The sequence below is a fragment of the Arachis stenosperma genome, chromosome 3, assembly GCF_014773155.1.
Source record: "Arachis stenosperma cultivar V10309 chromosome 3, arast.V10309.gnm1.PFL2, whole genome shotgun sequence".
NCBI classification, from domain to species: Eukaryota; Viridiplantae; Streptophyta; class Magnoliopsida; order Fabales; family Fabaceae; genus Arachis; species Arachis stenosperma.
In genome coordinates this window covers 57,832,152-57,856,228 of record NC_080379.1, presented here as the reverse complement: position 1 = coordinate 57,856,228, position 24,077 = coordinate 57,832,152, and the positions used below count along the sequence as shown (strand labels likewise).

The window sequence follows — 24,077 nt, the reverse complement described above, 5'->3', positions numbered from 1 at the left end:
ATTAGATGTTTTCTACTTGAAAACCAAGATCTTGAGCAATAAATCACCATCTTAAAAGCTTAAAATGGTTTTCTTAAAGATAAACTAAGAGAGGCTGAAACTGTTGTTGAACTTGTTGAAAAAAACAAGCAGTTAAAAGCTCAACTTAGAAGCTGTGAAAGTGATCATTCTGTTGTTGCATATGTAAATTGTTTTAAAGAAAATGAAGAGTTAAAAGATCAAAAATCTTGAAAATGACTTAGCCAAATTCACTCAAAGTTCTAAAAATTTAATCAAATTTTGGCTAGTCAAAAACCTCTTTTTGATAAAGCTGGCTTGGCATTTCATAAAAATTTCAAATCTATTGAGAAACCTTCGTTTGAAAACATAGCTTCATCTTCTGATGATACAAGGTTTCAAAACCCAACCTACTTTAACAAAACATCAACTCCAAGATTTTGTAGACTATGCAATAGGAATGGACACTTTCCCATTCAATATTTTTTTGGTTAAAGAATGATTGGTGACAAAGTTTACAAAGTTATTTTTTACTACAATAGATTGGGACATAGGAGATGGTTTAACGTGAAAGAATCCAATAAGATTTGGATACCTAAGGTCACTTGAGCTCATTTTTTAGGTTTTCCTAGCATCCAAACGGAAGGACAATATGTGGTATATGGACAGCGGATGTTCTAGGCATATGACCGGAAAGGCAACCTTCTTCATAAAGCTTGATGAGTATGATAGAGGATTTGTCACTTTCGGTGATGATGGTAAAAGAAAAATAGTGGCCATTGGAAAAGTTGATAAAAGTTTCTCATCTTCTATAAATGATGTTCTTCTTGTTAATGACTTGAAACATAATTTACTTAGTGTTAGCCAATTGTGTGATCTAGGTTTTAAAGTTGTTTTTAGAAAGTTTGTATGTTTAGTTGTATGTGAGAAGTCTAGGGATACTTTGTTTGAGGCTAAAAGGTGTAATAACGTGTATGGATTGACTCTTGAGGACTTGAAAGATCAAAAAGTAACATGTTTTACCTCTCTTGAATCTGAAAAATGGCTATGGTATAAGAAATTGGGTCATGCTAGCATGTACCATATTTCTAAGCTAGTTAAGAAAAACTTGGTAAGAGAAATTCCAAATATTAAATTTGATAAGGATCTTACTTGTGATGCTTGTCAATTAGGCAAACAAGTAAAATCCTCTTTTAAAACAAAAGATGGAATTTCAACCAAGAGGCCATTAGAGATGTTACACATAGATCTTTTTGGACCAACAAGAACTCAAAGTTTAGGAGGTAAACACTATGGCTTAATGGTGGTGGATGATTACTCTAGATTCGATTGGGTACTTTTTCTTGCTCATAAAAATGATGCTTTTCATGCCTTTTCAACCCTTTGCAAAAGAATTCAAAATGAAAAAGATTTAAAAGTTGCCATTTGAAAAGTGATCATGGAAAGGAATTTGAAAACCAAGACTTTGAAAAATTCTGTGATGATTTTGGAATTGCTCATAACTTTTCATGCCCTAGAACACCTCAACTAAATGAGGTTGTTGAAAGAAGGAATAAAAGCCTTCAAGAGATGACTAGGGCTATGTTATGTGAAAATGAGGTTCCAAAATTTCTATGGGCTGAAGCTTTAAATACAGCTTGTTATATTTTGAATAGGACCATCATTAGAAAAGGGTTGAAGAAAACTCCTTATGAGCTATGGAAAGGAACCCCTCCTAATCTTAAGTATTTTCATGTTTTTGGATGCAAATGTTTTGTACTTAACAACAAAGAAAATCTTGGTAAATTTTATCCAAAATCTTATGAGGGAATGTTTGTTGGATACTCCACCACTAGCAAAGCTTATAGAATTTACCTCAAAGAGCATAGAACTATAGAGGAATCCATACATGTATCGTTTTGTGATTCTAATTCAATTCCCAGTACTGTGATAGATAATGATTCAGATTGTGAAGATGTTGTCAATAAAGAAACCAATGGAGAAAATTCCAAGTCTGTTCAGAATGAATCTGTCTGTCCAATTTTGTCTCATCAGAATGGAGGAGACATTTCTATTTTGTCTCTTGAATCAGCACGAGAAACTAAAACTGACCAGCGTGATGAGGCTCAACAAGGCTCAACTTTAATTCAAAAACCAAGAGAATGGAAGTCCATGAGGGGTTATCCTCATGACTTTATCATTGGTGATCCCTCACAAGGTGTAACAACAAGATCCTCATCCAAAAGGCAATCCAAACCAAGCAACTTTGCTCTCTTATCAAAAATGGAGCTCAACAATGTTAAGAAAGCACTTGAAGATCCCTCTTGGGTCAAAGCTATGCAAGAGGAGTTGGCTCAATTTGACAAAAATGAGGTTTGGACACTAGTACCTCATCCGGATGGTAAGAAGGTAACGGGTACTAAGTGGGTCTTTAAAAATAAAATTGGTGAGGATGGACATGTTGTTCGTAACAAGGCTAGATTAGTGGCCCAAGGTTACGATCAAGAAGAGGGTATAGATTTTGATGAGTCTTTTGCCCGGTAGCTAGAATGGAAGCAATTAGGTTGCTTCTTGCCTAAGGGTTTCAAAATGTTTCAAATGGATGTTAAATGTTCTTTCCTTAATGGCTTTATTGATAGAGAAGTGTATGTGGCTCAACGCCTCGGCTTTGAACATAAATAATTTCCAAATCATGTTTTTAAACTCTTAAAGGCCCTTTATGGCCTTAGGCAAGCTCTAAGAGCTTGGTATGAAAGGCTTAGTGCCTTCTTATTGGAAAATCACTTTCAAAGGGGTACTACCGACACAACTTTATTTATTAAAGCATCTAATGATAATATTCTCCTAGTTCAAGTTAATGTGGATGATATTGTGTTTGGATCGGCCAATGAATCCTTGTGTGAAGAGTTTGGAAAACTCATGACTAGTGAGTTTGAGATGAGTTTAATGGGAGAGCTAACTTTCTTTCTTGGCCTCCAAATTAAACAAACTCCTAGTGGTACCTTTATTCACCAAGGAAAGTATGCTAAAGAATTAATCAAAAAATTTGGCCTAGAAAACTCCAAACCAATGGAAACTTCAATGCATCCAAATACTAAACTTGAAAAGGATGATAATAGAAAAGATGTGGATGAAACAAGGTATAGAAGAATGATAGGTTCATCGTGTATCTTACTTCCTCTAGACCGGATATTGTTCAAAGTGTGGGTGTATGTTCAAGATTTCAATCTCACCCAAAAAAATCCCATTTTTGGGCTGTTAAACGCATCATTAAATACATTAAAGGAACTAATGATTATGGCTTATGGTATCCAAAATCTGATCATTTTTGTGCAGTAGGGTTTTGTGATGTAGATTATACGGGAGATCTGGTGGATAGAAGAAGCACATCGGGCATGTGTTGCTTCCTTGGAAGCTCACTCAATATGTGGTCAAGCAAGAAACAAGCCACAGTAGCTCTATCTACAACCGAAGCTGAATATATCTCTGCCTCCGCTTGTTGTTCACAATTAATATGGTTAAAAACACAATTAGAGGATTACAAATTAAAGATCAATAGTATACCCTTGTTTTGTGACAATATGAGTGCCATAAATATTTCAAAAAATCCTGTTTTGCACTCAAGAACAAAGCATATTGAAATAAAATATCATTTCATTAGAGAACATGTACAAAAGGGAACTATTGATATTCAATTTGTAAAATCCGAAGATCAACTTACGGATATTTTCACTAAGCCCTTGTGTGAAGACAGATTCTGTACTTTGAGAAGTAGTTTGGGAATGATAGAATTATGTTCTATCAATAACTTGGGAATTTTCTGATTCTGTGTGTTTTTGTCTCGTCAAAAAATAGGAGACAAATTTTGAGCTATGACGAATGGGCCATGAGACAAGGGGAGACAGTGCTTGCATTAAATATCTTGGGCCCCAAAAATCTCTTTGACCTTGGTCTGACCCGTTTTCTGTTTGAAGTTGCCTTAATCATGATCTTGGAGGTTGTCTTATCAAAGGAGGAAGTTGTGTGTCAAATCAAATCTCTTCCCTCTTCTCATCCCTTGATTCTAGGAACCAACCTTTCAGTTTTAATTTCAAATAAAAGGAAACCTCCCTTGGTTAATAACCGCTCATTAATGGGTATTAACTTCCTCCAATTCTCTCCCCACTCAACATTTAATGCATCCCTAACCTACCTCATCTCTCCACTCAATTCGGTTCTCTCTTCACCTTCCCCCTTTTCACTTCTCCATTTTTATTATCATGAAAAAGAAAACTGCTCCAAGAAAAAGTGAACGAATCCTTCTCTCCCAAAAACCTTCCACTCCTCAAACCCACACTCATATACACATTCATTCCACTTCTTCATCCTCTCCCTCACCATCATCGAAGCAAACGCACACCATAAGAAGAAAGGTGATAGCAACCAAGACTTCCTCAAGAAAAAAGAAGGAACCCGTGGTTGAAGAAGAAGAGGAGTCCCACACCTCACCGCCTCCATCACTGCCGCCATCACTGCCGAAGAAGACCACCCTTAGACGCAGCTCACAGAATACCAAAAGATTTGTGTTACACAACACAAGGGAACCAGCCAACTTGGAATCATTGGAATTCAAAAATAAGTACAACAAACCTCATTCACACTATGATCCAGCCAGATTCAATTCGTGTGCCTCCTATGAGTTCCACAAGGAAGTATTGGAGAAACGCCACCTATGTGCCACATACCTAGTGAATCTGGACTCACTCACATCCAAAGGAATCAACATTTCTTCTGTTTGAGAATCTGAAATGGACTTCTCTGCTCCATATTCAGAAACATGTTTATCTTGGATTGGTACAAGAATTTTATGCTAATATGAGACTGATCGATGGTACCATTCATTCCTATGTAAAGAGGGTATTGGTGCACAAAATTGTGATAATCAACAATGGCGCCAAAAACTTGGTAGCGCTCTCAAACGTGAATCACACTTTGTCACAACTTCGCACAACTAACCAGCAAGTGCACTGGGTCGTCCAAGTAATACCTTACGTGAGTAAAGGTCGATCCCACGGAGATTGTTAGTATGAAGCAAGCTATGGTCATTTTGTAAATCTCAGTCAGGCGGATTCAAATGGTTATAATGGTTTTTGAATATAAAGATAAATAAAGCATAAAATAGATAGAGATACTTATGTAAATCATTGGTAGGAATTTCAGATAAGTGTATAGAGATGTTGTGTTCCTTCTGAATCTCTGCTTTCTTACTGCTTTCATCCAATCCTTCTTACTCCTTTCTATGGTAAGCTGTATGTAGGGCATCACCGTTGTCAATGGCTACTTCCCATCCTTTTAGTGAAAATGGTCCAAATGCTCTATCACAACACGGCTAATCATCTGTCGGTTCTCGATCATGTCGGAATAGAATCCATTAATTCTTTTGCATCTGTCACTACGCCCAATAATCGTGAGTTTGAAGCTCGTCACAGTTATTCAATCCCTAAATCCTACTCGGAATACCACAGACAAGGTTTAAACTTTCCGAATTCTCAAGAATGGCCGCCAAAGGGTTCTAGCTTATACCACGAAGATCCTGATTAAGGAATCCAAGAGATACACGCTCGTTCTAAGGTAGAATGAAAGTGGTTGTTAGTCACGCGTTCATAGGTGAGAATGATGATGAGTGTCACGGATCATCACATTCATCATGTTGAAGTGCAACGAATATCTTAGAACAAGAATAAGATGAATTGAATAGAAAATAGTAGTAATTGCATTAAAACTCGAGGTACAGCAGAGCTCCACACCCTTAATCTATGGTGTGTAGAAACTCCACCGTTGAAAATACATAAGTGATGGTCCAGGCATGGCCGAATGGCCAGCCCCCCTGAATGATCAAAAGACCGAATGGCTGAAAGACTAGACACCAGTACAATAGTAAAAAGTTCTATTTATACTAAACTAGCTACTAAGGTTTACAGAAATAAGTCCAAGTGCAGAAATCCACTTCCGGGACCCACTTTGGTGTGTGCTTGGGCTGAGCTTGAGCTTTACACGTGCAGAGGCTTCTCTTGGAGTTAAACGCCAAGTTGTAACGTGTTTTTGGCGTTTAACTCTGGTTTGTAACGTGTTTCTAGCATTTTACTCCAGAATGCAGCATAGAACTGGCGTTGAATGCCAGTTTTCGTCGTCTAAACTCGAACAAAGTATAAACTATTATATATTTCTGGAAAGCCCTATATGTTTACTTTCCAACGCCATTGGGAGCGCGCCATTTAGAGTTCTGTAGCTCCAACAACATCAGTAGTCCTTTTTCAGCCTGAATCAGATTTTTGCTCAGGTCCCTCAATTTCAGCCAGAAAATATCTGAAATCACAGAAAAACACACAAAACTCATAGTAAAGTCCAAAAATGTGAATTTTGCATAAAAACTAATGAAAACATCCCTAAAAGTAGCTATATCCTACTAGAAACTACCTAAAAACAATGCCAAAAAGCGTATAAATTATCCGCTCATCACAACACCAAACTTAAATTGTTGCTTGTCCCCAAGTAACTGAAAATCAAATAGGATAAAAAGAAGAGAATATACTATAAATCCCAAATTATCAATGAATATTAGTTCTAATTAGATGAGCGGGACTTGTAGCTTTTTGCTTCTGAATAGTTTTGGCATCTCACTTTTTCCTTTGAAGTTCAGAATGATTGGCTTCTATAGGAACTCAGAGTTCAGATAGTGTTATTAATTCTCCTAGTTAAGTATGTTGATTCTTGAATACAGCTACTTTTATGAGTCTTGGCTGTGGCCCTAAGCACTTTGTTTTTCCAGTATTACCACCGGATACATAAATGCCACAGACACATGACTGGGTGAACCTTTTCAGATTGTGACTCAACTTTGCTAAAGTCCCCAGTTAGAGGTGTCCAGAGCTCTTAAGCACACTCTTTTTGCTTTGGATCACGACTTTAACCACTCAGTCTCAAGCTTTTCACTTGGACCTGCATGCCACAAGCACATGGTTAGGGACAGCTTGATTCAGCCGCTTAGGCCTGGATTTTATTTCCTTGGGCCCTCCTATTCATTGATGCTCAAAACCTTGGATCCTTTTTACCCTTGACTTTTGGTTTTAAGGGCTATTGGCTTTTTCTGCTTGTTTTTTCTTTTTCTTATATATATATATTTTTTGCCATTTTTCTTTTTTTTTGCAAGCTTTTGTTATTCATTGCTTTTTCTTGCTTCAAGAATCAATTTTATGATTTTTCAGATCATCAATAACATTTCTCTTTTTCATCATTCTTTCAAGAGCCAACATTTTTACATTCATAAACAACAAGATAAAAAATATGCACTGTTCAAGCATTTATTCAGAAAACAAAAAGTATTGTCACCACATCAATATAATTAAACTAAATTCAAGGATGAATTCGAAACTCATGTACTTCTTGTTCTTTTGTATTAAAAACATTTTTCATTTAAGAAAGATGAAGGATTCATAGAATTATTCATAGCCTTAAGACATAGTTGTTAAATACTAATGATCATGTAGTAAAGACACAAACATAGACAAACATATAGCATAAAAACCGAAAAACAGAGAAATAAGAACAAGGAATGAGTCCACCTTACTGATGGTGGCGTCTTCTTCTTGAAGGACTAATGATGTCCTTGAGCTCTTCTATGTCTCTTCCTTGCCTTTGTTGCTCCTCCCTCATTGCTCTTTGATCTTCTCTAATCTCATGGAGAATGATGGAGTGCTCTTGGTGTTCCACCCTTAATTGGTTCATGTCATGACTCAATCCTTCTAGGAAAGTGTTGAGTTGTTCCCAATAGTTGTTTGGAGGAAAATGCATCCCTTGAGGTATCTCAGGGATTTCTTGATGATGAGCTTCCTCATGTGTCTCTTGAGATCCATGAATGGGCTCTCTTGTTTGCTCCATCCTCTTCTTAGTGATGGGCTTGTCCTCTTCAATGAGGATGTCTCCCTCTATGACAACTCCATCTGAGTAGCATAGATGGCAAATAAGATGAGGAAAAGCTAGCCTTGCCAAGGTGGAGGGCTTTTCGGCTACTTTGTAGAGTTCTAGAGAGATGACTTCATGAACTTCTACTTCCTCTCCAATCATGATGCTATGGATCATGATGGTCCGATCTACAGTAACTTCAGATCGGTTGCTAGTGGGGATGATGGAGCGTTGGATGAACTCCAACCATCCTCTAGCCACGGGCTTAAGGTCCAGTCTTCTCAATTGAACCGGCTTGCCTTTTGAGTCTCTTTTCCATTGAGCTCCTTCCACACATATGTCCATAAGGACTTGGTCCAACCTTTGATTAAAGTTAACCCTTCTAGTATAGGGGCGTGCATCTTCTTGCATCATAGGCAAGTTGAATGCCAACGTTACATTTTCCGGACTAAAATCTAAGTATTTTCCCCGAACCATTGTAAGATAATTCTTTGGATTCAGGTTCATACTTTGATCATGGTTCCTAGTGATCCATGCATTGGCATAGAACTCTTGAACCATTAAGATTCTGACTTGTTGAATGGGGTTGGTCAGAACTTCCCAACCTCTTCTTTGGATCTCATGTCGGATCTCCGGATACTCATTTTTCTTGAGCATGAAAGGGACCTCAGGGATCACCTTCTTCTTGGCCACAACTTCAAAGAAGTGGTCTTGATGGACCTTTGAGATGAATCTCTCCATCTCCCATGACTCGGAGGTGGAAGCTTTTGTCTTCCCTTTCCTCTTTCTAGAGGTTTCTCCGGCCTTAGGTGCCACAGATGGTTATGGAAAAACAAAAAAGCTATGCTTTTACCACACCAAACTTAGAATGTTGCTCGCCCTCGAGCAAAGAAAAGAAAGAATAGAAGAAGAAGAAGATATGAAGGAGAGGGAGAGGGGTGTGTATTCGGCTAAGGGGGAGAAGAGAGGGTTATAATGTGTGAAAATGAAGAAGGATAAAGGGGTTTATATAGTAGAGGGAGAGGGTAGTAGGTTCGGTCATTAGGGTGGGTTTAGGTGGGAAAGGGATTTTGAATTTGAAGGTAGGTGGGGAAGAGAGATTGAGGTGATTGGTGAAGGGTTCTGGGGGAAGAGTGTTATTGGATTGTGTGAAGAAGAGAGAAGGTGAGTTGAGGTAGGTAGGGATCCTGTGGGGTCCACAGATCCTGAAATGATCCTGTGGGATCCACAGATCCTGAAATGATCCTGTGGGATCCACAGATCCTGAGGTGTCAAGGATTTATCATCCCTGCACCAATGAGGCGTGTAAAATGCCCTCTGCATGCAATCCTGGTGTTCAACGCAGATTGATGCTTGTTTCTGGCGTTCAACACTAGCTCTATGCTTATTTTGGGCGTTCAATGCCAATCTGCAGCATATTTCTGGCGTTAAATGCCAGTTCCATGCTTGTTTCTGGCGTTTAACGTTAGCTTTCCTCAGGGTGTAATCCTAGCTTTTAAACACCAGACTGCTGCTTGTTTTTGGCATTCAACGCCAGATTCATGCTCTGTTCTGGCATTGAACGCCAGCCAGATGCTCCTTACTTGCGTTTAAACGCCAGTAAGCTCTTCCTCCAGGGTGTACTATTTCTTCTGCTGTTTTTGATTCTGTTTTTAATTTTAGCAATTATTTTGTGACTCCACATGATCATAAACCTAATGAAACATAAAAGAACAATAAAAATATAGATAAATAAAAATTGGGTTGCCTCCCAATAAGCACTTCTTTAATGTCAATAGCTTGACAGTGAGCTCTCTTGGAGTCTCACAAATCCTCAGAGCATTGTTGGGACCTCCCAACACCAAACTTAGAGTTTGAATGTGGAGATTCAACACCAAACTTAGAGTTTGGTTGTGGCCTCTCAACACCAAACTTAGAGTTTGATTGTGGGGGCTCTGTTTGACTCTTTATTGAGAGAAGCTTTTTCATGCTTCCTCTCCATGGTTGCAGAGGAAGATCCTTAAGCTTTAAACACCAGGTAGTCCCCATTCAATTGAAGGACTAATTCTCCTCTGTCAACATCAATTACAGCTCCTGCTATGGCTAGGAAGGGTCTTCCAAGAATAATGGATTTATCCTTATCCTTCCTAGTGTCTAAGATTATGAAATCAGCAGGGATGTAAAGGCCTTTAACCTTCATTAACATGTCCTCTACCAATCCATAAGCTTGTCTTATTGACTTGTCTGCCATCTCTAATGAGAATGTGGCAACCTATACCTCAAAGATCCCTAGTTTCTCCATTACAGAGAGTGGCATAAGATTTATGCCTGACCCCAGGTCACACAGGGTCTTCTCAAAGGTCATGGTGCCTATGGTACAGGGTATTAAGAATTTACCAGGATCTTGTTTCTTTTGAGGTAAAGTTTGCTGAACCCATGTATCTAGTTCACTAATGAGCAAGGGAGGTACATCTTCCCAAGTCTCATTACCAAACAACTTGGCATTCAGCTTCATGATAGCTCCTAGATATTGAGCAACTTTCTCTCCAGTTACATCTTCATCCTCTTCAGAGGAAGAATAGTTTTCAGAGCTCATGAATGGCAAAAGGAGGTTCAATGGAATCTCTATGGTCTCTAGGTGAGCCTTAGATTCCTTAGGTTCCTCAGTTTGGAACTCCTTTTTGTTCAGAGGACATCCCAGAAGGTCTTCCTCATTGGGATTCACGTCCTTCTCCTCCATTGTGCATTCAGCCATATTGATTATATCAATGGCCTTGCACTCTCTTTTTGGATTCTCTTCTGTATTGCTTGGGAGAGTACTAGGAGGAGCTTCAGTGATTTTCTTACTCAGCTGGCCCACGCGTGCCTCCAAATTTCTGATGGATGACCTTGTTTCACTCATGAAACTTAAAATGGCCTTAGACATATTAGAGACTATGTTTGCTAAGCTAGAGGAGCTCTGCTCAAAATTCTCTGTCTGTTGCTGAGAAGATGATGGAAAAGGCTTACTATTGCTAAGCTTGTTTCTTCCACCATTATTAAAGCCTTGTTGAGGCTTTTATTGATCCTTCCATGAGAAATTTGGATGATTTCTCCATTAGGAATTATAGGTGTTTCCATAAGGTTCACCCATGTAATTTAATCTGCCATTGCAGGGTTCTCATGATCATAAGCTTCTTCTTTAGAAGATGCCTCTTTAGTACTGTTAGATACATTTTGCCATCCATTCAGACTTTGAGAAATTATGTTGACTTGCTGAGTCAATATTTTGTTCTGAGCCAATATGGCATTCAGAGCATCAATTTCAAGAGCTCCCTTCCTCTGAGGTGTCCCATTACTCACAGAATTCTTCTCAGAAGTATACATGAATTGGTTATTTGCAACCATGTCAATGAGTTCTTGAGCTTCTACAGGCGTTTTCTTTAGGTGAATGGATCCACCTGTAGAATGGTTCAGTGACATCTTAGAGAACTCAAATAGACCATAATAGAATATATCCAAAATGGTCCACTCTGAAAGCATGTCAGAAGGACATCTTTTGGTCATCTACTTGTATCTTTTCCAAGCTTTATAGAGGGATTCACCATCTTTTTGTTTGAAGGTCTGAACTTCCACTCTAAGCTTGCTCAGCTTTTGAGGAGGAAAGAACTTAGCCAAGAAGGCCGTGACCAGCTTATCCCAAGAGTCCAGGCTATCCTTAGGTTGTGAGTCCAACCATGTTCTAGCTCTGTCTCTTACAGCAAAAGGGAAAAGCATGAGCCTGTAGACTTCAGGATCTACTCCATTAGTCTTAACAGTCTCACAGATCAACAAGAACTCAGTTAAGAACTAATAGGGATCTTCTGATGGAAGTCCATGAAACTTACAGTTCTGTTGCATTAGAGTAACTAGTTGAGGTTTCAGCTCAAAATTGTTTGCTCCAATGGCAGGGATTGAGATGCTTCTTCCATCAAATTTGGAAGTAGGTGTAGTATAGTCACCAAGCATCCTCCTTGCATTATTATTTTCGGCTGCCATCTCCTCTTCCTTTTCGAAAATTTCTGTAAGGTTGTCTCTGGATTGTTGTAATTTAGCTTCTCTTAGTTTCCTCTTTAGAGTCCTTTCAGCTTCGGGATCTGCTTCAACAAGAATATTCTTGTCCTTGCTCCTGCTCATATGAAAAAGAAGGGAACAGAAAATAATACTAGGGATCCTCTTTACCACAGTAAAAAGATTCCTTTATGTTAGTAGAAGAAGAAAAGAATAGAAGAAGGAAAAGAGAAAAATTCGAACTCAGAGAGGAAGAGGGGGTTCGAATTTTTAAGATGAAAAGAAGTGTTAGTAATTAAATAAATAAATAGAAAAAGATGAGAGAGAGAATTTCGAAAATTAATTTTGAAAAAGGGTTAGTGATTTTCAAAAATTAAGAGAAGAAAAACAATTAAAATTCAAATTTGAAACAATTAGTTAATTAAAAGAATTTTGAAAAAGATGGAAGAATTTTTGAAAATTAGAGATGGAAAAGTAGTTAGGTGGTTTTGAAAAAGATAAGAAATAGTAAAACAAACAAAAAGTCAATTAGTTAGTTGAAAAAGATTTGAAATTCAATTTTGAAAAGATAAGAAGTTGGAAAAGATTTTGAAATTGAATTTGAAAAAGATATAATTTGAAAAGATATTTTGAAAAAGATTTAATTTTTAAAATTAAAATTGATTACTTGACTAACAAGAAACTAAAAAGATATGATTCTAGAATTTAAAGATCGAACCTTTCTTAACAAGAAAGTAACAAACTTCAAATTTTTGAATCAATCACATTAATTGTTAGTAAAGTTTTCAAAATTTTAAAATAAAGATAAGAAAAGATTTTGAGAAAAAGTTTCAAATTTTCGAAAATCAGAAGAGAAAAATGAAAAAGATTTGATTTTTGAAAAAGATTTGAAAAGATAAGATTTTTAAAATTGAAATCTTGACTTGACTAACAAGAAACGAAAATTTTTGACTAAGTCAAACCAAAGATTTCGAATTTTTGAGTAAAATAAGGAAAAGATATTTTTTATTTTTGAATTTTTAATGATGAGAGAGAAAAATACAAAACTGACCCAAAACTTGAAAATTTTGGATCAAAACCAATGATGCATGCAAGAACACTATGAATGTCAAGATGAACACCAAGAACACTTTGAAGATCAAGATGAACATCAAGACTTATTTTTGAAAAATTTTCAAGAAAAGAAAAATATGCAAGATACGAAACTTAGAACTTTTCAATGCTTAGACACTATGAATGCAAGAATGCATATGAAAAACAACAAAAAACACAAAACAAGAAAATTTAAAGATCAAACAAGAAGACTTGTTAAGAACAACTTGAAGATCATGAAGAACATATGCATGAATTTTCAAAAAATGCAAAAGTTTTTAAAACATGAAATTGACACCAAACTTAAAAATTGACACTAGACTCAAACAAGAAACACAAAATATTTTTGGTTTTTTATGATTTTATTAATTTTTTTTCGAAAATTATCTTTAGAAAAACGAAAAAGGAAAAAATTTTAAAAGATTTTTGAAAATATTTTGAAAAGAAAAATACCTAATCTGAGCAACAAGATGAACCGTCAGTTGTCCAAACTCGAACAATCCCCGGCAACGGCGCCAAAAATTTGGTGCACGAAATTGTGATCATCAACAATGGCGCCAAAAACTTGGTGGCGCTCTCAAACGTGAATCACACTTTGTCACAACTTCGCACAACTATCCAGCAAGTGCACTGGGTCGTCCAAGTAATACCTTACGTGAGTAAGGGTCGATCCCACAGAGATTGTTGGTATGAAGCAAGCTATGGTCATCTTGTAAATCTCAGTCAAGCGGATTCAAATGGTTATAATGGTTTTTGAATATAAAGATAAATAAAGCATAAAATAGATAGAGATACTTATGTAAATCATTGGTAGGAACTTCAGATAAGTGTATGGAGATGCTGTGTTCCTTCTGAATCTCTGCTTTCTTACTGCTTTCATCCAATCCTTCTTACTCCTTTCTATGGCAAGCTGTATGTAGGGCATCACCGTTGTCAATGGCTACTTCCCATCCTCTCAGTGAAAATGGTCCAAATGCTCTGTCACAGCACGGCTAATCATCTGTCGGTTCTCAATCAGGTTGGAATAGAATCCATTGATTCTTTTACGTCTGTCACTACGCCCAACAATCGCGAGTTTGAAGCTCGTCACAGTCATTTAATCCCTGAATCCTACTCAGAATACCACAGATAAGGTTTAGACTTTTCGGATTCTCAAGAATGGCCGCCAAAGGGTTCTAGCTTATACCACGAAGATCCTGATTAAGGAATCCAAGAGATACATGCTCGTTCTAGGGTAGAACGGAAGTGGTTGTCAGTCACGCATTCATAGGTGAGAATGATGATGAGTGTCACAGATCATCACATTCATCATGTTGAAGTGCAACGAATATCTTAGAACAAGAATAAGCTGAATTGAATAGAAAATAGTAGTAATTGCATTAAAACTTGAGGTATAGCAGAGCTCCGCACCCTTAATCTATGGTGTGTAGAAACTCCACTGTTGAAAATACATAAGTAATGGTCCAGGCATGGCCGAATGGCCAACCCCCCTGAATGATCAAAAGATCTAATGGTCAAAAGACTAGACACCAGTACAATAGTAAAAAGTTCTATTTATACTAAACTATCTACTAGGGTTTACAAAATTAAGTCTAAGTGTAGAAATTCACTTTCGGGGCCCACTTTGGTGTGTGCTTGGGCTGAGCTTGAGCTTTACACGTGCAGAGGCTTCTCTTGGAACTGGCGTTTTACTCCAGAATGCAGCATGAAACTGGCATTGAACGCCAGTTTGCATCGTCGAAACTCGAACAAAGTATGGACTATTATATATTTCTGGAAAGCTCTGGATGTCTACTTTCCAACGCCGTTGAGAGCGTACTATTTGGAGTTCTGTAGCTCTAGAAAATCCATTTCGAGTGCAGGGAGGTCAGGATCCAACAGCATCAACAGTCCTTTTTCAGCCTGAATCAGATTTTTGCTCAGGTCCCTCAATTTCAGCCAGAAAATACCTGAAATCATAGAAAAACACACAAACTCATAGTAAAGTCCAGAAATGTGAATTTTTCATAAAAACTAATGAAAACATTCCTAAAAGTAGCTAGATCTTACTAGAAACTACCTAAAAATAATGCCAAAAAGCATCTAAATTATCCGCTCATCAGGTATACATGACTCTAAACTCAGAGACTATCAGCGTTGCCCTAGGCTACACAGATGAGGGACCAAGAGTGTACATGACTGAAAAATGAGACTCTCAGGTTGGGGTCACATACAAGCTAGCCCTTCAACAAATCTGTGAGAACTTGTCTGGCTTAGATGGCACCATCCCCACTCACAAGGCCCTCGGTCCTGCAAACTCATTGCTACACAGAATCATTACGCATATTTTAACTCCTCAAAGTGGTTCACATAACAAAGTAACTATTTCTGACTCTCTTGTACTTTTTGCTATTGTTACTTCCTCTGCTATCTCATTTGGATATCTTATGATAAGGCACATGTGAAAATCTGTTAAAAGTACCAAAAAGGAAAATCTACCTTATGGCATATTTATCACCAGTATTTTTGAATACTTTAAAGTTGATCTAACAAATGAAGCTGTAGAGAATAAGGTCTCAATGATTAAAGGAGGAGGAGTTATGAAGGGCACCAAAGGAAAGAAGTCAGTACCCTCGGATAGTAAGTTTGAGAGTCGGCCACCTGAGTCTTCCAAGACAATAGAATCGATCAAGGAAATTCTTACTGAACTCTCCAACATGTCCAAGCTAATGGTGCAATCATATAAGGCTGCCCGCAAGCAAGCTTTTGAAAACGAAAGGGCTTAGATGAAGTGCAAAGACAGAGTGGGTCTAATGCTGCAGAGTTTTGAGGAAGAGATGGGGGCTGCTAGTGATGATGAGGCAGATGGCTCTGAGTACAATTTATCTAATGATTGATCACCGTGTTTATTGTTGATTTCTGGCTTGGTTTGGCTTATTTTGATACTATTGTAGGCTGTTATGACTTGTGATACTCTTGACTTGTGATACTCTGTTATTTTGTTGCTGTGATATTTTGGATATTTTGTATATCCATGTCATTATTTGCAGGTTCCCTTTGATGACAAAAGGGGGAGAAATGGCTGAAAAATTGAAATTGAGAGAAAACAGGGGATGAAATCCTTTGTGGATTCATGATCACCCTTGTTTCAATTATTTGTTGTGGTGATCTGCTTGATGCATTTGATGCATTTGATTTACCATTGTGGATATACTTGATGTATTCTGGATATGTAAATAAATTCTGATAGTTGTTGTGTTTTGAGATGATAATGCTTAATTAAAAATGTTTTTCTTGCTATGATAATTTTGCTCTGATATGTTGGCTGGAAAATATTTTCAAATAAATTGAACAGCAATTTCTTGAAACATCAAAAATATTTTTGGTTGATATGTACTCAATTTCTTTGTGTGTGTTTGAGCAGAAAGTCATTTATATGATAACAAATGAGTTTTGTTTGTCATTCAATTCTGCTCATATATCAAGCCATTCAACATTTCAAACTTCTTATGTTGAATAACATAGATGCCTTAGGCTTGATAAAAATGTTACAGGTAAGAGCTTTCCTTGGTAAAAATGGCATATATTAAAGGGGAGCCATGTGACAATTGGAAAGGAGGAGAAATACAAATCTTCAAAGGGAGTACCTTATACTCTAATCCTAAATTTTCTTCCATTTCAATTTTTAATAATTTTTGTCATCAAGGAAAAGATTGATAGTTTGGAAAACTCTAATTTAATTTGATGATGATCAAGCATTATTCAAATAATTAATTGCAAAATTATTATTTTAATAAGTGCTAATTTAAATAATTTTCCTATGCAGATTTTGGGCCAAAATATAACAAGCCCATTGGAACAACTTTTTTATTAAACTATTGTAATCATGTTGGCTAAAATCATGGTTATGTATTTGGGCCAGATTGGATTATTATTGCTACAAACCCAATTAAAATCTTTGCTAAATAGACCAAAGCTTGGTCCGAAACCATTAAGCAAAGAAAGCAAAGTTCCATTGCTTCCAACGGATTTCCTTTTTATCATATGATGGAATTCAAATTTTATAAAAAGGAGTTAATGCAGTCCTTGGAACTATGAGAGAGAAATTATAATTGATTAGATGGTTGGCCTTAATGAGGCACGCTACTCAGCAAAAGGGAAGCAAAAGCAACTCATTTTTAATTATTTTGTTCAAATTCATTTAATTGCTTTTCTTTCTACTCTCTCTTCTCTCTCATCTCTCTTCTCTATTCGGTCATATCACAGTAGAAACCATGGAAGCTATGGCAAGCTACCGTAGAGAAGAAGAAGCAAGCAACAAGACCATTGTAATTATGGCAAGAAAAAGAAAATAAAAAGTATGTTGTGGCTGAGATCTTCACCAAAGGAGGTAAGATTTGGTGAAGTAAGCTCAACCTCTCCATACCAAAATTGGAAGAGGAAGATCTCGGTCAGAGGAAGAAAATCTCAGAGTCATGGCTCGTCTCTGCTTTTGTGTTCACTCATCACAGAAGGTAGCTAGGGAGGCTACATGAAGGAGGAAACAAAAGTGGAGCAGGAGGAGCTGTCATGCATCAAGAAGCATCAAGGGCTAGGAGTCCTTCTTGGAGTGCAAGTCAAGAGGGATGGCTCAGATTGATGAAGCTTGGTGTAAAGAGAAGACTCAGAGGTAATTGCATGTTGGATATAGCATTCGGTTCCCTCTTCTCTCTCTTTGGCCGAACCGGTTTTGCATGAAGAAGAAGAAGTTTAGCTTGGTGTATTTGGTTTCAACCGTGGAGGCTTCCCCTCTATATAAGGGAGAACAGCTATGGCTTGAAGCAAGGAGTGAGAGTGCAAGGCACAGTGTTCACATAGCTACCTAAGCTAACAGAACTTTCTTCTCCTTCAATGTTCTTCATTTTGTAATTTTCTGTTTAATTTTATCTGTCTTGAGTCTCATGGAAAAGGCAAACAGTGAGGTTTGTAAGAAAAAGCCATAGAGCGGAAAAAGGCAGAGAGTGCAAAATTAAAAGCAAAAGCCATAGATGTCCTTAGAGGTCCTTTGTACATCTGTGTTGTGTTTCATGATTCTGTGGAAATTTCCTTGCAAGTTGGGTTAGCACTTAGCAGTTGAAAGCTTGGCAGTGACCAAGTCAAGTTCAGTCTTTGGGTTTAGATTCTGGACTTGTCACGAATAGGAAGGGTAGTTCCTAGGGAGAATTGGTGTATGTAATCAAAGATGATTATAGTGAAATTCCATCATTGTTGTGATGGAGACTGGATGTAGGCTGCATTGCACTTAGCAGCTGAACCAGGATATATCTTGGTGTAATTCTCTCTCGCTTCTACTCCATTTCTGTTTCTGCTGCATAGGAGATAAAACTGAAAAATATCTCGTGCCGGGTTACGAGATAAAAAAAAAGTCTCGTGGCTGGGTACGAGACAAAAATAAAAAAAGTCTCCAGAAGTTGTTTCAAAGACCAGCAAGTGTTATTAAGTTAAAAAGGGGCTAAGATTCAATCCCCCTTCTCTTAGCCACTGTAAAACCATCAGCATGTATTATACTGCGCTCACAAAATGATAAGTCATTTTCTGTATTAACTCTTATTTTAAATTAATGCTTTGGACACATCTTTGTCTCATAATCTTAATGCTTTACACTGTCAATGGAACTTGGAATTCAGAGAAATCAAAAGGACATGTTAGCTTTTACAAACTGAATTGCAAATATTCATTAGTTCTTTATTTTTTCCTTTGACACTTCAACTGGATATTTTCGTGTCCTTAAACATGTGGAATGTTTATCTCATGTATGCCTGGCCTATATACTTTTAAATATTTGCTATTTATTGAAGAAATTCTTTTTCCTGATCCAACTTCAATAATCTTATAGGCATTTCCAGAATAAATCTTGTCAACTACATAAGGTCCTTCCCAAGTTCAAGACCACTTACCATAAGTTTTTTACTTTTTTTCTATAGGCAAAATTGTTTTCCACACTAAATCTCCAACTGCAAATGTCTTTGCTTTAACAGCGGTTGTATGATTTTGACATAATCTCTTTTTGTCGAATCACCCGCTCTAAAGTTCTCAACCTTTCGTCATCTAGTTCATTGAGCTCATCATACAAAGAATTCCAATAATCTACTACTGGTATCTCATCTTGTCTAGCCACCCTTATACTTTGCAAATTAATATCAATTGGCAACACTGCATCATGACCGTAAACTAACTTATACGGGGTGGTCCCAGTAGAACCTCTTGGAGAATTTTGATAAGCCCAAAGAACTTGGCTGAGAGTTTGGTGCCAATTTCTTGGCTGCCTTCCAATGTGTTTTTTAATTAATGCAATCAAAATTTTATTCGCTGCCTCTACTTGTCCATTGGCTTGGACATAATACGATGTAGAAGAAAGCATTTTTATATCTGTAGACTTGGCATATTCCGTTACCTTTATTCCAATAAACATGGTTCCTTGATCAGTGGTAATAGACTGAGGAATTCCAAACCTATGCACAATATGCTACTCAATAAAATCAATTATTTCATTGTGAGTCACCTCCCTTAAAGGGATAGCCTCTACTCATTTAGAAAAATAATCAACACCAACCAAAATGAACTTATGACCTTTAGAAGAAGGTGGGTAAATCTGACTGATCAAATCTAAAGTCCAACCTCTAAACGGCCATGGCTTAACTATAACATGCAATTCTGACGCTGAAATATGTTGAAGGCTTCCATGTTTTTGGCATTCTTCACAATACCTAGCATAATTTATACAATCTCTTTGAATAGTCGGCCAATACAATCTTCTCCTATTTATCACCTATTTCATTTTTTTCCTGACTGATGGGCATCACAAATTCCCTCATGCACTTTAGCAAGAGCCAAATATGCTTCTTTTTCTCCCAAACATGTCAAAAGGTTTCCATCAACAGATTTCTTAAACAAGATATTATTTATTAGAACATAACTTTGAGCTCTATATTTAAGTTTTCTATCGACACTGAGACTTGGATTTTCTAGATATTCCATAATTGGTACTCTCCAATCTTTGGGGTCTAGTTTTTCTAATGACAACACTTCTCTTTCTCTCAAAGGCATAAATATGTCCTTTATCCTTACGAATTTTTCTAGTGTTGAGGGCTTGATCTTATATCTTGAAGCAATTTGAGCTAATTCATTTGCTTCTTGATTTAACTCCCTTGGAACATGCCTTAAAATGACATTGTCAAACCCACTCAACAACTTTGTAGCCACATTGAAATACTTTCTTAAATTTTTACTAACACACCTATACTCAAGTGATACTTGACGGACTACAAGCTGTGAATCTCCAAAAATTTTCACATTTTTAAATCTTTTTTCAAATAATAACTCCAGTCCCATTATTAATGCTTCATACTCTACCTCATTGTTGGAACATGAATAATTCAATTCAAATAGGAATTTACTTGGCTCGCTGCTTGGAGAAATAATTAAAATTCCTATACCAACACCACTCTTATGGCATGAACCGTCAAAATATAATTTTCAAGGTACCAAACCAACGAAACCCAGTAACTTCTCATCAATGTCCATACAAGGATGGTCAACCAGAAAATCAGCTAGAACATGACCCTTAACAGCTCTTGCAGGAACAAAATGTAAAGAAATTCCGTTAAGGCCAACATCTATTTTCCTAGTCTACCATGCAATATTGGAGAAGACAACATATATTTAAGAATATCAAAGTTAGAAATCACATAAACATTCTTAGGAATTAAATAATACTTAAGTTTTAAATAAGAAAAATATAAAGCTAAACAAAGTTTTTCAATTGGAGAATAACAGCTCTCAACATCATTTAGCACACGACTTAGGTAATAAATCACTCTTTCGTTGCTATTCTCATCTTCTTGAGCCAGCATTCCACCAATTGTTGCTTCAGAAGCTGACACGTAAAGTTTTAGAGGTGCTCCATCCCATGGAGGTGTCATAATAGGAGGATTAGTCAAGTACTGCTTGATGTTGTCAAGCACTTCTTGATGCTCTTCTTTTCATTGGAACTCTTCCTCTTTTTTCAATTTGATCAGAGGTGCAAAAACCTTAGTTTTTCCTGACAGATTGAAAATGAACCTTCTACGGTAATTGACCTTCCCTAAAAATGCTTGCAGTTGTTTTTTGTTAGCTGGAGGAGGAGCCATTAAGATAGCCTTTGCCTTATTTTTGTCAATTTCAATCCCTTTTTTCTGCACCAAGAAACCAAGAAAATTCCCTACACTCACACCTAAAGCACATTTTAAGGGACTCATTTTCAATTTATGCTTTCTCATTCTTTCAAATGCTTTCTTAAAATTTTCTAGATGCTCTTTTTTAGCATTTGATTTGACAACCACATCGTCAACATAAATTTCCATAAAATTTCCAATAAAATCATGAAAAATTTTATTCATATCCCTTTGATGAGTTGCACCGGCATTTTTGAGCTCAAATTCATCACAACCCATTCAAAAGTTCCTAAAGTACCTGGACACCTAAATGCAGTTTTTGACACATCTTCCTCAGCTATGTATATTTGATAATAACCTGAATATCCATCCATAAAACCTAAAATTTCATGACCGACAATAGAATCTATTAACATATCAGCTATAGGTATTAGATATTCATCTTTTGGTGTTGTAGAATTTAAGTCTCTAAAATCAATGCAAACCCTTAACTTTCCATTCTTTTTCATGATAGGAACAACATTAGAAATTCAGTTGACATACCTTGTTGTTCTTATAAACTTAGCCTTAAGAAGTCTTTCAATCTTTTCTTTAATCTTCTGCATGACTTCAGGAGCAAATCTCTTTGGTGGCTTCTTGATAGGTTTGACATTGGCCTTCAATGGCAATTGATGTTCTACTAATTCATAACTCAACCCTGGAATTTTTTCATAATCCCATGCAAAACAGTCACAATATTCCTTTAATATCTCCACCATTTCTTTTTTGAAATCATCAGACAACATCTTGCTCACATATGTTTGTCTAGGATGATCACTGTTACCAATATCTATCTTCTCCAAAGGATCCTACACCTCAACTTTTTTCACATCATCCGTATTATTTTTTTAAACCTAAAGAACCATCATCATATATACAATCATAAGGTACACTGTCAATGCACCCTTCTGTGTTCGCCATATAGGCTGACAGCTGAGCCAATTGGCTCGTCAAACTCATCATCTAAGTTTCTCTTGAGGCCGTATCCTTCTCGGCCTTAGGGACTAAAATAAAATCATTCATATTTATTTTGCACATCTCAATACTTTCAGGATTAAATGCCTTGGTGTCAACCGTCAGTGGCTTGACTCCAGGATTATACATTCTGAACTTCACATACATCTCGTCATAGTAACATGTACTATTATCAGCAGGAACTTCTTCCACTCCTCCATCTTTGTTCTAGAAAGTCAAATTTTGATGTAGAGTGGATGGAATAACACCCATTTCATGAATCCAATCACGTCCCAAAAGCAAGTTAAAACCAGCCTTAGAAGGAACAACAACAAATAGAGTTGGCCTATTGACAGTGCTAACCTCAATTGACAGCAGAACCACACCTCTAACAGAAGAAGTCCTTCTATTAAAATCAATCACCCTAATGCTACTTTTGATAAAATCTTTTTCAGTCTTTCCAAGTCTTCCCATCATTCTTTCAAGCATGAGATTGACAGTAGCTCCCCCGTCAACCAAAATCTTATTGACTATCCTTCCTTCAACACGAGCCTTGATATGCAGTGGACGCAAGTGTTCCTTGTCATTTTTAGTAGGCTTCTCAAACAATCCTCCACCACACATATTGTCATCTAGCAATAAGCATTCGCTTCCAGGAAAGTCATCATAATAATCATCTTCTAATGACTCCACTTCCCAGACTTGACTATACTCCTCGGGCAATATTGACACCACAACTATAGGTTGCTTAACACCAAATACTACTTCTAAGCTGTCATCAAAACCAGTGTCAAAATTATCAGTAATTAAATCTTCATTCTTTTCTCCCTTGTTTTCAACCATTACCTTCTTTCCAGCAAGATTCTTCTTTACATTTTTATTGCATTTAGGGTGATTAAAAGGATTGCCTGTTTCTGCTGACTTGGCCATGGCTGGCAAAGGAGGAAAATCTACACCGTGTCCCCTTGTATGGATCTAAAGGAACACACTCGGGTATATTCTCTTTTTGCTCAAAAGTTATAAAAGGAGAATACTTTAGAATATTTTGACAATTTGGCCAAGGAGAATAATTAGAAACCTACTGCATGTTAGGATTATAACAAAAATAATTTGGCTTTGAGGGAATAGGCACATTTTTTGGAATATATATACTACCTCCATCTTGTGCATGATTCATGTTCTATAACTGAGACTTGTAGTACCTAGGCTTAAAAGGTCTAGGCTTCACCCATTTGTTTTTTTCTCTTGCAAAAGAAGTAGGTTGATTCTGCACATTTCTCGTATTCTGGACCTATTTATTGTTTGAAATTTTGGTGGGAGGAACTCTTGTCTTTTGAGAAAATCTATCAGGTTTTCCATCAATCATGACTACAGTCTTCATCTTCTGGTTGACGAGTTCTATCCCAGTGTTATTGACACACTTGTTCAAAGGAGCCCGACCGTCCAACTTTTGTTTTCCCTCAGCTATCTTCTGCTTTAGCCCGTTAGTTTCATTTTCTTTTTTAGCAATATTTTTTCTCAACTTAGCCTTTTTCCTTCTCTTCAACTTTATACTTTTCAAATTCTTTTGCAGCTTCCTTGTCAAAAATAGCACTGCACTTTGGGCACATTGTGATGGTACTGTCAGATTCTTTAATTCTCAATAAAAAATCTAACAGATCCTCACCAGGACAAGGATAAACTAGCTTCTTGTCTCGCTAAAAAATCCTCAGGTCTTTATTTTCATTTTAAGCACTAACCATTGTGGCGCAACTTCTACCATGTTGACTGACAAATTGAATGGCTCAACATAATTTGAATCAGCAGCAAATGGTTCAGTGTCTATCTTCATAGTAGCTTCATCCTCAAACTTCAACCTTCCCTCTTCATTGGCTTTTTGTATCAAATCCCTGAAAC

The 24,077-nt window shown here is 36.9% G+C and overlaps 1 non-coding gene across 1 annotated transcript; it reads left to right on the top strand.

Moving 5' to 3' along the window:
• The first annotated feature begins 11,412 nt into the window (after positions 1–11,412).
• LOC130972305 (small nucleolar RNA R71) lies at positions 11,413–11,520 on the top strand. Its single transcript, XR_009083493.1, has one exon. It is a non-coding gene; the product is annotated as a small nucleolar RNA R71 (small nucleolar RNA).
• The last annotated feature ends 12,557 nt before the right edge of the window (positions 11,521–24,077 follow it).